We start from the raw sequence: 16,045 nt of genomic DNA on the forward strand, positions 1-16,045 counted from the left end.
AAAATCCAGAAATCATTTTTATCTAAATTCTTCTTGAATTCATTATGCCAGCCCTTCATTTTATAGGATCATAAAAACACAAAGCTGGCACAGCCTACCGACACCCTCAAACCTGCCTGAATGCTCCTAACAGCCGTTATTCTCATCCTGTTCTCTTATTTCGCCTTTTGCTTGCATATGAACACTGATGTGTGTACTGTTTCTTCATTCTGTAACTTTACATTCTGATAGTTGGATGCAGTATCCAGAAGAGTGCCTAAACTGGTGGTCTTAGACAGGAGAGAGAGCAGAAGCAAGACCCCACAAAACAATAAGCCAGTTAATTTCTGGATAAAGAGGAAACAAATCTTAGATACACTTAGGAGGTAAAGTTGAAGGGATATGGTGAGCAATGGAAGGACAGGAGAGAGCGACTTCAGGGGGTTCTCAAATCTCTAAAACTGAGCCACTGGGTAAAAGACCCAGGAGGAGAAGGTTATCAGGGACAGTAATGAGTGAGTATTTCCATGTGTTGAACTTAAGGGGTCTGAAAGTGAAAGTGAAAGTCACTTAGTTGTGTCTGACTCTGCAAACCCAAGGACTGTAGCCTGCCAGGCTCCTCTGTCCATGGAATTCTTCAGGTCAGAATACTGGAGTGGGTGGCTGTTCCCTTCTCCAGGGATCTTCCCAACCCACTGATTGAACCCCAGTCTCCCACATTGTAGGTGGATTCTTTACCATCTGAGTCACCAGGGAAGCCCAAAATTTTAAGTGAAAGTGTCAGTCACTTGGTTGTATCCAACTGTTTGTGACCCCATGGACTGTAGCCCACCAGGCTCTTTGTCCATGGGATTCTCCAGGCAAGAATATTGGAGTGGGCTGTTATTCCCTTCTGCAGAGGATATTCCTGACCCAGGGATCCAACCCAGGTCTCTTGCACTGTAGGCAGATTCTTTGCCATCTGAGCCACCAGGGAAGCCCTAGGGGGCCTGAGGAACATCCAGAAAGCAGTGTCTAGCCAATAGGTAGAGAAGTTAGAATTCAGGAAAGAGGTTTGGTATTTGAAACAGTCTCATTCATAGAATAATTACCTACAAAGCTTAGAGAAATTGAAAAGCTACAATTAGAAAATTGTAATCATTTAGTTGCTACATATATGAGAAGATATTCATTAGAAGCTTTATTTAAAAGTCATTAAAATTCTAAGGCCTTAGGGCTACATACAGCTAATTTCAGATTACTATCTAATGAACATTCATTATGGGGCCATCATACTCTGTCTCCATTTGGGTAAACCAAAGTGAAAGATTTAAGAAAAGGAAAATGACAATACCACAATGACAATACCAATATTAATGATATTAGCTGAAACTAGGTAAGTAATTATATGCACCTGTGCATATTCCCAAGCACATGTGCAGGAAATTAGCTACAGCCTGTCAATATAATGTTACTAGATTTTAGAATCCATACCTAAAGCACATAAACCTAGCAAACGAATGAGAGTAAACACTAAACTCCATGAAAATACTGAAAAATTTTATTTTGTGGGATCTGATACAACAGCTAACTCCAGAATCAAGTTGATGAATTCAAATATGTAGGGCCAAGCACAGGGCTAGATAAAGGATGCTTTGTATAGACTCACTCGATCATGTCCAACTCTTTGCAGCCTCATGGACTGTAGCCCTCCAGGCTCCTCTGTCCGTAGGAGTTTTCAGGCAAGAATACTGGAGCGGGTTGCCATGCCCTCCTCCAGGTGATCTTCCAGACCTCGGGATCGATTCTGCATCTCTTGTGTCTCCTACATTGGCAGGCAGATTCTTTACCACTAGTGCCACTTAATATGACCTAGGAGGATGACAGAGGGAGGTATTTGAAAAGCAAATACTCCAAGAGAAAGGAACTTAGTAGCAGATCAACTGCTAACAAAAGCTTATGAAGTGAACATGTACACTGGAGAACAATGAAGAAAAATAGGCTAAAATAATGAGGTGTTTCCACTTCCCTGGTGGCTCAGACGGTAAAGGATCTGCTGCAATGCGGGAGACCTGGGTTCGATCCCTGGGTTCAGAAGATCCCCTAGAGAAGGGCATGGCAACCCACTCCAGTATTCTTGCCTGGAGAATCCCCATGGACAGAGGAGCCTGACGGGCTGCAATACATGGGGTTGCAAAGAGTGGGACACGACTGAGTGGCCAAGCACATGCACACAGCCATACTTAAGAGTAAGCCCAGGAAGAAAAGGGAAACTCCAGAAACATATATAGTATGTATTTTTTTTTTTTTTTTCCTTTTCTGTTCTGGAAAGCTCAGAGAGTGAAAAAGCTTCTCTTCCAAAAATATACTAATAATAATTACACATTTTGTTCATGTCACATCTGCCAGTGTTATTTTTCTGTTTGATATGCTTAATAACCAGTTCCTCAGGAAGTCACAGGACCATCCTGGGGAGGATCATATCTAGAAAATTGTCAACAGAACAACACGACACAGCGCAATGACACACAGCAGTTTTCCCAGGAGCAGCTTGGCTGCTTGTTTTTGAGGAGGATCAAAGCTCACATCATTATGGTCTACTGCGACATTTACATGAGCTGGAGCACAAGAAATATTTAGTAAGGAACCGTGTTGACTTCCCTATAGCAGAGTTCTTTTGTTGTTTCCTTATTTTTAAGTTGTGCAATCTTTAACTTTTTTGCTGTTGAAGTTTTTCAGAAACAAATCTGAAACCCTTCAAGGCAACTATGTTAAGGATTGTTCAGAATTATAATTTTATAACTATTGCCAAATGTAACAGTGAAGTCTCTAGTGAATAAAACAGATACAAAGAGGAACCCCTCCCAATTAAAATATTAAATAAACTCTGTTTTCTTATAAACTAGAGACATGTGGTTTGTACAACTTTCCCAGGATGGATGCTCTGGATCCTAAATGGATCATGGTTTGAACAGAGTACTTTGTAAAATACCATCTTTCTAGGAGAAAAGAACTTATAACTCATTCTTTTATTATACTCAATGTAAACAAAAATATGTTAGGTACAATAATGGATATATATTTATGTATTTTAAAAACTTTACTAATGGTTTATATACAATAAAATTTAAAAATATATAGCTCATATAGCAATTCCATATACCTATTTACATAAATTTTAGCTCTTAAAGTGTAAAAGGCAGAGAAACCAGAGATCAAATGGCCAACATCTGCTGGATCATCGAAAAAGCAAGAGAGATCCAGAAAAACACCTATTTCTGCTTTACGACTATGCCAAAGCCTTTGACTGTGTGGATCACAATAAAATGTGGAAAATTCTGAAACAGATGTGAATACCAGACCACCTGACCTGCCTCTTGAGAAACCTGTATGATGGTCAGGAAGCAACAGTTAGAACTGGACGTGGACCAACAGGCTGGTTCCAAATAGGAAAAGGAGTACGTCAAGGCTGTGTATTGTCACCCTGCTTATTTAACTTATATGCAGAGTACATCATGAGAAACGCTGGGCTGGAAGAAGCATAAGCTGGAATCAAGACTGCTGGGAGAAATATCAATAACCTCAGATATGCAGAGGACACCACCCTTATGGCAGAAAGTGAAGAGGAACTATAAAGCCTCTCGATGAAAGTGAAAGAGGAGAGTGAAAAAGTTGGCTTAAAGCTCAACATTCAGAAAACTAAGATCACGGCATCTGGTCCCATCACTTCATGGCAAATAGATGGGGAAACAGTGGCTGACTTTTATTTTGGGGGGCTCCAAAATCACTGTAGTGACTGTAGCCATGAAATTAAAAGACTTACTCCTTGGGAGGAAAGTTATGACCAATCTAGACAGCATATTAAAAAGCAAAGACATTTCTTTGTCAACAAAGTTCTGTCTAGTCAAGGCTATGATTTTTCCAATAGTCATGTATGGATGTGAGAGTTGGACTGTAAAGAAAGCTGAGTGCTGCAGAATTGATGCTTTTGAACTGTGGTGTTGGAGAAGACTCTCGAGAGTCCCTTGGACTGCAAGGAGATCCAACCAGTCCATCCTAAAGGAAATCAGTCCTGTGTGTTCATTGGAAGGACTGATATTGAAGCTGAAACTCCAATACTTTGACCACCTGATGCAAAGAGCTGACTCATTTGAAAAGACCCTCATGCTGGGAAAGATTGAAGGCAGGAGGAGAAGGGGATGACAGAGGATGAGATGGTTGGATGGCATCACCAACTCAACGGACATGAGTTTGGGTAAACTCTGGGAGTTGGTGATGGACAGGGAGGCCTGGTGTGCTGCAGTCCATGGGGTTGCAAAGAGTTGGACATGACTGAGTGACTGAACTGAACTGAACTAAAAGTTTAAAAGAGTGGAAAGTCATTACACGCTTGGCTTATGGAGATGGACTGGATATGTCCAATGGTACGTATTATGGAGTGCTTTAATTTTTTGGCATGAAGCCTTTGGACTTGATGCAGTTGGTGACAAGAAGTTATTTGTGGCCATTGAGCAAGAGAGGCATGTGAGGGAAGCTAGGCTTTAGGAGGCCAGATCAAGCAGTGGTGTGAATTGATAAAACAGAGTTAGGAGGGAGAGACGGGAGAGCAACTTGAAAAAAAGATTAACTCAGGTCTATATCTCACACTGGACATAAGAATAAACTTCAAATGGATTAGAGATCAAAAAGTAAAGGCTGAAAGCACAGAAGCACTAGAAGACAGTATGGTTGATTTTTTTCTTTAACATAAGGAAAGACTTTCTAACTATGAATCAAAATGCAAAGGTAACAAAAGAAAAAAATATAATAATAATAAATAAAAGTGGAAGCAGTGACATATTTTATTTTCTAGGGCTCCAAAATCACTGCAGATGGTGACTGCAGCCACAAAATTAAAAGATGCTTGCTTCTTGGAAGGAAGGCTATGACGTCACTTTGCTGACAAAGGTCTGTAGAGTCAAAGCTATGGTTTTTCCCGCAGTCATGTAAACAACTGGTGCTTTTTCATGGGACCCCCTCACTTGTGTTAGGTCTTTTCATACTGGAATGCTGGTTGATGTATTGATATGCTGGTCTTTCTCTTAAATATATTAGGCCAGGGTTTTATTTATCTACTGTGCTTCTTTTAGAATGAGGAACAGTTGCTCTGTGATTTTAGAGCAACTAAAATCCTTTATGAGAAGTAGGGTACAAAAAACCACAATAGCAGAGTGCACTGCTCCTGGAGGTCTTCCATCTCTTGCTTCTATCTTTAAAGCAGCACTTTCTTCCTTTTCTCCACCTCTGACTAGTCCTTGTATCATATTTAGGTTTACCTGCTAAACTCCCACATACGGGTGGAAAAGAAAAATTTAACCCTTTCTCATATAAAAGAATTCTGGAAATTTGATTTTCTAGACTAGCCAGGTAATTTGCTGTGTCAAACAGGACTCAAGCCACACAGAGAATATAGGAGATATAGTCTTTCATTCCATGTGGAAACATGTAAACTGTTAAAAAGTAGGGCTATGTTACTAAACTTAACTAAGCTAAACATCACTTTATCAGTAAAGGACCGTATAGTCAAAGCTATGTTTTTTCCAATAGTCATGTTCAGATGTGAGAGTTGGGCCATAAAGAAGGCTGGGCACCAAACAATTGATGCTTTCGAACTGTGGTGCTGGAGAAGACTCTTGAGAGTCCCTTGGACTGCAAGGAGATCAAATCAGTCAATCCTAAAGGAGATCAGTCCTGAATATTCATTGAAAGGACTGATGCTGAAGCTCCAATACTTTGGCCACCTGATGTGAAGAACCGACTCACTGGAAAAGACCATGATGCTGAGAAAGATTGAAGGTAAAAAGAGAAGGGAGTGGCAGAGGGTGAGATGGTTAGAGAGCATCACTGACTCAATGGACATGAATTTGAGGAAACTGGGAGATAAAAGAGGACAGAGGAGCCTGACATGCTGCAATTCATAGGGTGGGAAAGAGTCAGACACAACTTAGTGACTCAAAAACAACAACAAAAAGTTATTAAGAAGGAAAGAGAGAAGGGATGTTGCAGTGGTCAACTTTCAATATCTGAAGACCCTTCCTTAGCTTGCAGGCCTTTGGGAACCTCTTATAGGATGCTTTTTATATTGTAATTTATATATGTTCATTTAACCACTATATTCAATAGCAAAGACTTCATCATCATATTATCCTGAATTCTTAACACAGTCCTTGTCGTGTGTGTGTGTGTATACATACATACATATACATATATACACACACACACACACACACACACACACACACACATATATATATATAATATGATGAATTATATTGAACAACTCCTGGCACTTCTACCCATGGCTCTATTGTATCATTGGAAATTATAGTCCCTAAATTAAACAGAAAGAGCTGTTCTAAGAAAGGAAGGGCTTACAATGTTTGTTAAAGAGCTCATTTACCTAAAAAAAGAGATTTGAAAAGACTGATGGTCCATACTTGCCCAGCAAAGTCCCCATAATGGTGAGGTAGGGACTTCACAGAGAGACATGTGCCAGATTGTTTTACCTCACTCCCACTCTTCTACCATCTGTACTTTCAATAGGTGAATTCTTCCTGTAGATGTTGATCCACGTTTCTAGCTTCTACTGGGGTAGGAACTTTATACCTTGTTCTTGTTTTCATGACTATTTTAAAGACAGGTTGTGTTATGTGTTTAGTTGCTTAGTCGTATCTGGCTCTTTTGCAACCCCATGGACTTTGGCCACCAGGCTCCTCTGTCCATAGGATTTTTCAGGTCAGAATACTGGAGTGGGTTACCATTTTCTCCTCCAGGGGATCTTCCTGACCCAGGGATCCAACCTGAGTCTTCTGTGTCTCCTGCATTGCAGGCAGATTCCTTACCTGCTGAGCCATCAGGGAAGCCCTTAAGACAGATTGGCAGGAGACAAACCAGGGGCCGCTAGTTGAGTTCTATTTTGTTACAGAGATCCCACAATATAGAATTTCTATGGAAATTTGTCCTGTCAAAAAATCTTGCCAAAACTTCAGATTCTTAATGTATAACAGAAAAGTGAAATAGCTGCAGTCGCAACAATAGTATCTGTAGAATACATTTCTTTCCATTGAGTCAATAAGAGATTGATTTTCAGTATGAAACCAAAAACACTTTTCTCTAGAAAACATTTGATCCTAAAATAACAGGAAAACCATGTTTCATGATACAGCATATTCTTGAAAATAATTTATATAAAGAAAGATTTTGTAGTTCCAGTAAAATAAATAAATAAATCAAATAAGCTCTAAGAAAATATATTTTTAAAAACTACACAATACTTTTTCTCATTTTAGCTTAAAGGTCTAAATGATAAATGATGTGAAATTTATACTTTTGTTGCTAAATCAGAAGGTTTCAGCTTTGTAAAAATTTTCTCCAATATTTCAAAGCAGAATATATTTCATCTTTCTTTGGTTTGCATTCTCAGACATGTTTTCTTTACCTTTCAGAAGCCACTGCTAACAGAAAACTACAGAAATAGAGGAGAATATGTGCATGCATGTATGAGAAAAGCAGAGACAGAGTGTGTGCAAGACAGAAGGAGAAGATGGAGGGGGAAGGGAGAGAGGGAAAAAAAAAATCCTCTGAGTCTGAAGAAACTGAAAGAGCAAAATTGTGTTAACAATCCAGAAAGTCTGACCATAGAATAAACCAGAAAATCTCTTTAGCTGAAAGAAACACTGAAAATCCAATAAGTCTTCAGAGTCTGTCCTTAGCATATGTTGTACTAGTTCTGTAGTTTAAAAATCATTTAAGTACTAATTTTAGTAAATTGAGTCTGTTGGATTTTATAACAGGCACCAATTATATATTTGAATAATTATATATTTCAATTATATTGAATAATTGAACACTTTTCATTTAATGTATCTTTTAGGAAAATAAACAGGTTGGCATCCATGAATATGTAATTTTTGATTATGATAATTTTTCACTACATGGAACTCTGAACTCAGGACATGATCACATATTGCATATTTGGTGGAGAAACATACTGGATTACTTTGGATTTGGCAAGTCTCCATCCCATGGGCCAAATGTGGCCCCAGCTTTCATTCATCTGAATCTTGGCAAATATCTCCCATGTGAGTGTGGGCCTGACAAGAGCTTCTACAACCGTTAGGGCACTTTTATTTGCTGGAATTATTCCATTTTGAGAGGAGTCTGTGAAAGTTTAATGACGGTGAAGTTTTAACGACGCTTTGGGAGACCAATCGACCGCATGTTTTAATCCATCAGAATGTTGAAGGACATAAAGACCTCAGACAGCACAGCCTTAGAGAACAGCAGTTCACCCAGACTCCCTCTGGTCCAGAAACCACAGGGCTCCTCCTTTTTTTTTTTCATTTTATTAAAAAAAACTTTTTTTTTTTTATTTTATTCTTTCCTTCTTCCTTTTTAGCATTGGTCCAGTCACAGAGGAGACTCTCAGAAAACATTTACTGATTGCATAAACAGGGGATATTTCCTCCATCAATCTTCCTCTTTACTCTGTGTTTCTCTTCACCTCTCATTGTCTTGTCCTTTTTCCTTTTCTCTTTTGCTGTTCCCCTCATTTAAATTAACACAACATGGAGCTCAAATACATTTAGATTCCAATAGTTTTAGTTCCAATTTAGTTCCATAAAAGAAATTTAAGTTTATTGGCTAAAAAAAATCTTAAAATTTATGTAATCCATGAGTAAGCTGATCAATCCATGAGTAAATTGACTGTTTTATAGTTCTCAGAAAACAAAAAGAGATTATTTTTAAACCTTGGTTGATTTCTCCCTTTGACATTATAAGTTCTTCATAGAAAAAAAATTATTGTATTGCCCATAACTGCTTGATGAACTAACTAAACATCATTATTACAAAAGCACCAAAACAGATTTTAAGATAGCAGCATTGAAGTAAGCAAAACTTTTACTTCGCTTCTTTTCTCAATGTTACTGGGTTCTAAAAGTTTTATTTTAAATACTAAGGGTCATTATTTTTATTTTTAACCTTTGAAGAGAGAGGGACACTCTAAGAAAACAGCATTCTGATTCTAAGCATAATAGTGTTATATAAGTCAAGAACAGGCATGTCCTAAACCAAAAGATACTTAATTATGATTGGAAAAAGTGCTTCGACACAAGTATTATCTTAGAATATTCCTTTTTTGAAGTGTATTCCCTAGAGGTTATGTCCTAACTTGAGATGGTATATGTGCAAACTGGGACTCCCTTGGGGTGTCATTGCAAATGGGGCAGGAGTAATGACTGCCCTGAATGGAGGATCCCCAGGGGGTCGGGGGGGTTTGGTTATCGATGGAGACAAGGCACATCTGGGAACACCTGTGACCCAACCCTGTTTTCCTTTGGCCACGTCATGCTTCCTTAATGCCAGCCACTCACTCTAAATTCACGGATGCATTTTTCAAATGCACCCATGATTTTTCACCCATTAAGTTTGTTCACATACTGTTCTCCTTGCCGGCAGTGGTCGCCTAGGAATCTGTGTATGTTCAAGTACGTATGATGTGTGCTTCAAGATCTGATAAAAGTCCCATTGCCTTCCTATCAAAACTCTTTCAAATTTCTCAGCTCACAGAGATTTCTCCCTCCTCTCAATTTCTGAGGCAATTTTTGTTCACAGTATATAATTTATTGTTGCTTATATATATTAACTGGAGTCCCCTGGGGGCACAGCAGTAAAGAATCTGTCTGCAATGCATGAGACGTGGGTTCGAGATGCTGATTCAACCCCTGGGTCAGGAAGATTCCCTGGAGAAGGAAGCGGCAACCCACTCCAGTATTCTTGCCTGGGAAATCCCATGGACAGAGGAGCCTGGCAGGTTACAGTTTGTGGGGTCATGACTTAGCCTCTAAACCACCACCACCACCATATACATTAATTGCTCTCTTGGGTATATGTTCTCATTCCTCATTTAAGTTCTAAACTGTTCAAAGGCAGAAACCTTGATGTAAAAGGTGGGTTAAAATGACCCAGCTATAGTCATTCTTCCATAATTATTTGCTCATTGTAATATTAAAGATATGTCTGACCTCAAGTTTGAAGAAGAGAAGGGGGAGATTTTTCCGTAATCTTGGAAGCTCTGTTTTATAAGCAGTAAATGAGATAATACATTTAAACCATGGTTTATTAGTACTGTTATTTTATGATCTCCCTAAACATTGTCTTTTATGATATGAGAAACACCTTTTTGATTTAGTTTCAACCCAATTTCTTTTCTAATAAGTAATTCAGTTATATAATAATAAATAACTGATAGTATTTCACTTCTGTCACCCACTTTATACTTTGCCAAGTGTTTTTACAGACCTTGTTTAATCTTCATAACAACCCTGAAAGAGGCAGGGTTAATATTGTTCACCCCATTTTTTTTAATTGGGTGACAAATTCAGCCTAACAGAGTTCAGATGTTCTCCTCAAGGTCACTTCAGCACTGCCCGAGCATCTCAGCTCCTTGTTTTAATGCACTGGCCCCATTATAAAGATTCATGTTTATGATTATTCTCCAGCTGTGGTGGGAAAGGATGCATGACTTCCATTTGGTCTGTCAGCTTGGCAGAAGTGAAACTTAAAAGTTTCCTTTGTGTATATGCACCTTAACTTCTTTATCTATTCATCTGTCGATAGATATCTAGGTTGCCTCCATGTTTCAGTTATGGGAATTTGCTGTATGTCTCAGGGAACTCAACCAGGGGCTCTGTAACAACCTAGAGAGGTGGGATGGGGAGGGAGGTTCAAGAGGGAGGGGGCATGTGTACATGTATGGCTGATTGATGTTGAGGTTTGACAGAAAAGAATAAAATTCTGTAAAACAATTATCCTTTAATTAAAAAATAAATAATTTTTAAAAAAACGTTTCTTTTGTGGCCGAGTTAACCTGAGTTAACTCCTGCTGAGTACTCCCAGCAGGAACACACTGGGAAACACAGCAACACTGTCCAATCCCACAGGAGTTCAAGTTAAAGGTGAAAGTCAACTCAATCATTTTTAATGAGGAAGATGACTGGCAGGATCATGTTGACAGGAAATATCAACACATATTCCCTCCTAGTAGTGAAACCTGCTTTGGAAACCAAATACCAATTCATTGCATCTCAATGAATTCATTGCATCTCAATAGAGCTTTTTAGAGGTAACAAATCACTTTTAAATACCTGTTCTCAGCTGATCCACCTCACATCATTCAGTGTCAACAGAACAAGTCTGACCATCCCTCTCCTCATTCCATAGAAGGAAAGGGGGTTGTTGGCAGACTCCCTGAGGGGAGTGGTCCCGCAGATCTTCCTTAAGACTACCCACTAGTAGGGCTCTGGGGAAGGGAACCTTAAGTGTATTGTGGAATTTCTTATAATTCATTATTGCTGTTCCTCCAATATCTTCACTTTCCCTTGTGACGAGCTGTAAACTAATTTGTGAAACAAAAAGGAGAGTGAACGGGTAAGGCAGGCAACTGCTGACATTGACAGCAGGACAAACATTTTGTGAAATAATAGGAAATAAATATCCATTGGCTTCTGTTCCTAATTCCTGACACAGAGCTCCTAAATTGCTTGTAAATTCCTTGTGATAAGAGTGCCTTTTGTCCTAATGAGGTGACTTTGGATAGATTCCTGAATTGGGGCTGGTCACCAGAAAGACCAAGCCATGATCAGAAACTTGGGACTTTGAGGTTCAATTCCCACTTTGAGGAGAGGAACTGGAATTGAGTTAATAAATAATCAAACCCTCATTTAAAAAAAAAATCCCTAAAAGTGCAGGGTTCAGAGAAATTTCCAGGTTGGTGAATGGGTCTACAAGCTGGGAGGTTGATGCTTTCCAACCTTATAGGACAGAAGCTCCTTTGCTCGGACTCTACCAGATCTCACCCTGTGTCTCTTCTCTTTTGTTCATTTGTATCCATTAAAATATCCTCTGTAATAAATCAGCAATAGTAAGTCAACTGTTTTCCTGAGTTCCATAAGCTGCTTTAGCAAATTACTTAACCTATAGAGAAGGTGGTGGGAACCTCTAATTTTAGCCAAGAAGGACATAAGTGGTGACAACCTGGCGACTCACTGCTTGTGACCAGCATCTGATCTGGAGTAGGGGGCAAACTGGTGGAGTCTGTGATAAATCTGTTTAGTGTCAGAAATGAATTGAATTATAAACCATCCAGCTGGTGTGGGAGAATTGGTGGGTGTGGGAACAAATCCACTCATCTGGCATCAGGAGTATTATGACAGTGTGAATTGAGGAAAAGTGTGTATTTTTCAGAGACACCTTTGTGAACTTTTTTCCACAAATCAAAGAGTTCATTTAGAAGCAGGTTCCAAAACTTGGTTTCAGGTTTTAAAATTGGCTAACTTTTATAAACCACCTAGGGGGTAAGAGTGGGGTAGGTGCCTGCATACGTGTTCAGACATGTCTGACTCTTCGTGTTTGGAACATAGCCCACCAGTGTCCTTTAGTCCATAGGGTTTTTCAGGCAAGAATACTGGAGTGGGTTGCCATTTCCTCCTGGGGGATCTTCCTGACCCAAGGTTTGAAACTGCGTCTCCTGCATTGCAAGTGGATTCTTTACTACTGAGCCATCAGGGAAGCCCATCGATAGGTGAGGACACAGGAAAAATGCCAAGTGTCAAGCTCAGAGAAAATTTTGCTAAATGAAGGGTATATTTGATCCTAGTTTATTTTTAATATTGATCTGTATAAATATTATAGGACTTCCCAGGTGGTTCTAGTGGTAAAGAACTTACCTGCCAATGAAGGAGACATAAGAGATGCAGGTTCGATCGATCCCTGGGTAGACAAATATTCTGATAGGTAACTGGCCTCCATTAAGGGTATCTTTCTTTTTCATATATATATTTTAAACCAAGGTATAATTGATGCACAACATATTAGTTTGGGGTGTACAACATAATGATTTGATATTTGTATATATTGTGAAATTATCACCACACTAAGTCTAGTTACACATCACCATGCATAGTTACAAACTTTTTTTTCTTGTGATAAAAACTTTAAGATTTGTTCTCCCAGCAACTTTTAAATACACAACACAGAACTATTAACCACAGTCAACGTGGTGTCCATCTCCATGACTTATTTTTTTTTTATAACTAGAGATTTGTACCTTTTGACATTTTTACTCATTTCAGCCCTTACTCCCTCCCTGCCTCTGGCAACTACTGATTTGTTTTCTGTATCTATGGGCTCAGTTTCTTTGTTTTTGTATTTCACATATGAGTGAGATTATATGGTATTTGTCTGTCTCTATCTGACTTATTTCACTTAGTGTAATACTGTGAAAGTACATCCATGTTGTGAAATAATGGCAATATTTCAATCTTTTTTTATGGCTGAATATAATCCATTGTGTGTGTATATGTATCATATTTCCTGTGTTCATTCATCCAAAGGTGGTCACATAAAGTCTTTACATGTCTTGGTTATTGTAAGTAAAACTGCAATGAATGTGGGAGTACCTAAATATTTTTGAATTCGTGTTTTTGTTTTCTTTGAATAAATGCCCAGATATGAATTGCTGGCTTACATGGTAGTTCTATTTTTAATTTTTGAGGAAGCTCCATGCTGTTTTCTCTGATGGTTGCACCAATTTACAATAGTGTATGAGAGTTCCTCTCTCATCACATTCTGCTAACACTTGATATTTCTTGCTTTTTTGTTATGGTCATTTTAACAGGTGTGAGGTGATATTTCACAGTGGTTGTTGATTTGCATTTCCTTTATAATTAGTGATGCTGAGCATCTTTTCATGTACATGTGGGCCATTTGGATGTCCTCTTTGAAAAAAATGTCTATTCAGATTTTCTGCCCATTTTTCAATTAAATTTTTTTCAAAATGAGTTGTAGGAGTTCATTATATCTTTAAGATATTATCCCTTTATTAGATATAGGGTTTGTAAATATTTTCCCATCCACTCCCCCAAATTTTCATTTTGTTGATGGTTTTAAATCACATTTAAAAAAATAAAACTCATTACATAAGTTGCCTTTATAATTATTATTGTTTTGTCAAATTTAGAGGCTAAAAATTTGCAGGCCTCCTCTATTTCATTTAATCCTAGCATATAAATGTATCCAATTAAATACAAAGGAGCTTCATCAAAAGGCTCTTCCTACAAGTCAAGATGTTCCAAAACTCATAAACTTTCAAAATTAAATCCAGGGCATAACTGGATTTAATTTTAATCTGTTCAATTTAATTCCTCCTTGGCTTTAATAGAAGAAAAGCCAGAAAATGTGTTGTTTTCAACAAAGTCAATTCACTAAAATCTTCAAAAGTTGACATTTTTGGCACTCCATTTGTTTTACCCTCTGATTAAAGATTTTTCAACTGATCTTGGAAGATAAGTATAGTTGAGACTTATTGGACTGACTTACCAATAAAGTTCCGGAACATTGTGGGATACTAAGATTGGTTTACAAGGTAATTCTCCAATGTCTTAAGTCATTTCCCAAGTCTAAACAATAATGGGCAACTGTATTATTTTTGCTAGGGCTGCCCTAGGAAAACACCTCAGACCGGGCAGCTTAAAAAATGGAAATTTACTTTCTTGCAATTCTGGAGGGTAGAAATTCGAGATCAAGGTGGGTTGATTTCTTCTCAGGCTCCTTTCCTTGGCTTATAGATGGCCGTCTTCCTCTGTGCTCATTTGGTCTTCTGTCTGTACATATCTATGACCAAATCTCCTCTTTTTATGCGAACACCAGCTGTATTTAATCAGGGCTCACCTCAAGACCTCATTTAACCTTAATTGCCTCTTTAAAGGCCCTGTCTCCAAATAGTCACATTCTGAAGGACTGGGGGTTAAAGCCTCAATATATGAATGGGGGTGGGGTGGGGCAGACAATTCAGCCCATAAGAGCAGCAGAGAGAAGCAGCACACACTGCCAGGTCATGCTTTGTAGGACATCACCCACCAACCCCTCCTCTGTTTCATTGTCTAGAATGTATTCTCCTTGCACATCTACATACCTAGTCCCTGGTATGGCCTCTGACCCCTCCAAGGTTTAAGTGGAAGCCACAGAAAAACAGGAGAATCAGGAAAGGACTTGCTTGTTATTGTTTAGTTACTAAGTCCTGTCTGACTTTATGAGACCCCATGAACTGCAGCCCACCAGGTTCCTCTGTCCATGGGATTTCTCAGGCAAAAATACTGGAGTGGATTGCCATTTCCTTCTCGAGGGGATCAAACCTGATCCAGGAGTCAAACCTGCATCTCTTGCATTGGCAGGTGGGTTCTTTACCACTGAGCCACCTGGGAAGCCCCTAAGGACTTCCTTGCTTTGTACCAGTTTAACCAGGCTTTGACTCTTCTTTGGCAGGTATTTAAAGCCAGTTATCTGGGCTTCATGGTGAATGAGCAAAGCTGATTCTTTTTCTTGGGGCACATCTCTGTGGCTGTTTCCCTTCACAGAATGTTCTTTCCCCAGATCTTGGTGGAGTTAAAGCTTCCTTCACTCAGGTCCATGCTCAGAGAGGCCCTGCTGATTGGGTTACCCAAAATATTCAGGCCCACCTGCCATCTCCCCTCTCTCGGCTTTCTCTTTTCCCAGCCCTCTCTCCACCCATAATTCTTTCACATATCTACCTCTTTGTTGCCAGTCTCTTTAGAATGGAAGCTCCTCAAGGCCAAGGTTTGTGACCATTTTCTTCATTATCTATCCCCAGTACCTATTACTACATGCTTGGCTCCAGTAGATGTTCAAGAAATGTTGGAGGGACTGAGTGAGTGAATTCATGAGCACATGAAGACCTCTATATATTATTGAGAGGAGAGTTGGCAAGTCGATATTGGGGAGCAATTTCTCTGGCTCAACAGCTTTGGCATTGCTCGTGGCTTTGGCACATGGAGCAGCCAGCAGCTTGAGTGATGACAGTGGGGAACATGTGCTCTCAATAAACCACATGGCTCCTCTGTGTTGAGGACATATTATCTGGAGGAACCATCAGGGTGTGTTGAGGTCATCACAGGCCACCTTATCTAAAGAACATATCTGAAGGAAGGATTCTGGAAAGTGGAAGGAAGTCCAAAAAATGGAGCCAAGA

This window comes from Muntiacus reevesi, chromosome 11, assembly GCF_963930625.1.
Source record: "Muntiacus reevesi chromosome 11, mMunRee1.1, whole genome shotgun sequence".
Classification (NCBI taxonomy): domain Eukaryota; kingdom Metazoa; phylum Chordata; class Mammalia; order Artiodactyla; family Cervidae; genus Muntiacus; species Muntiacus reevesi.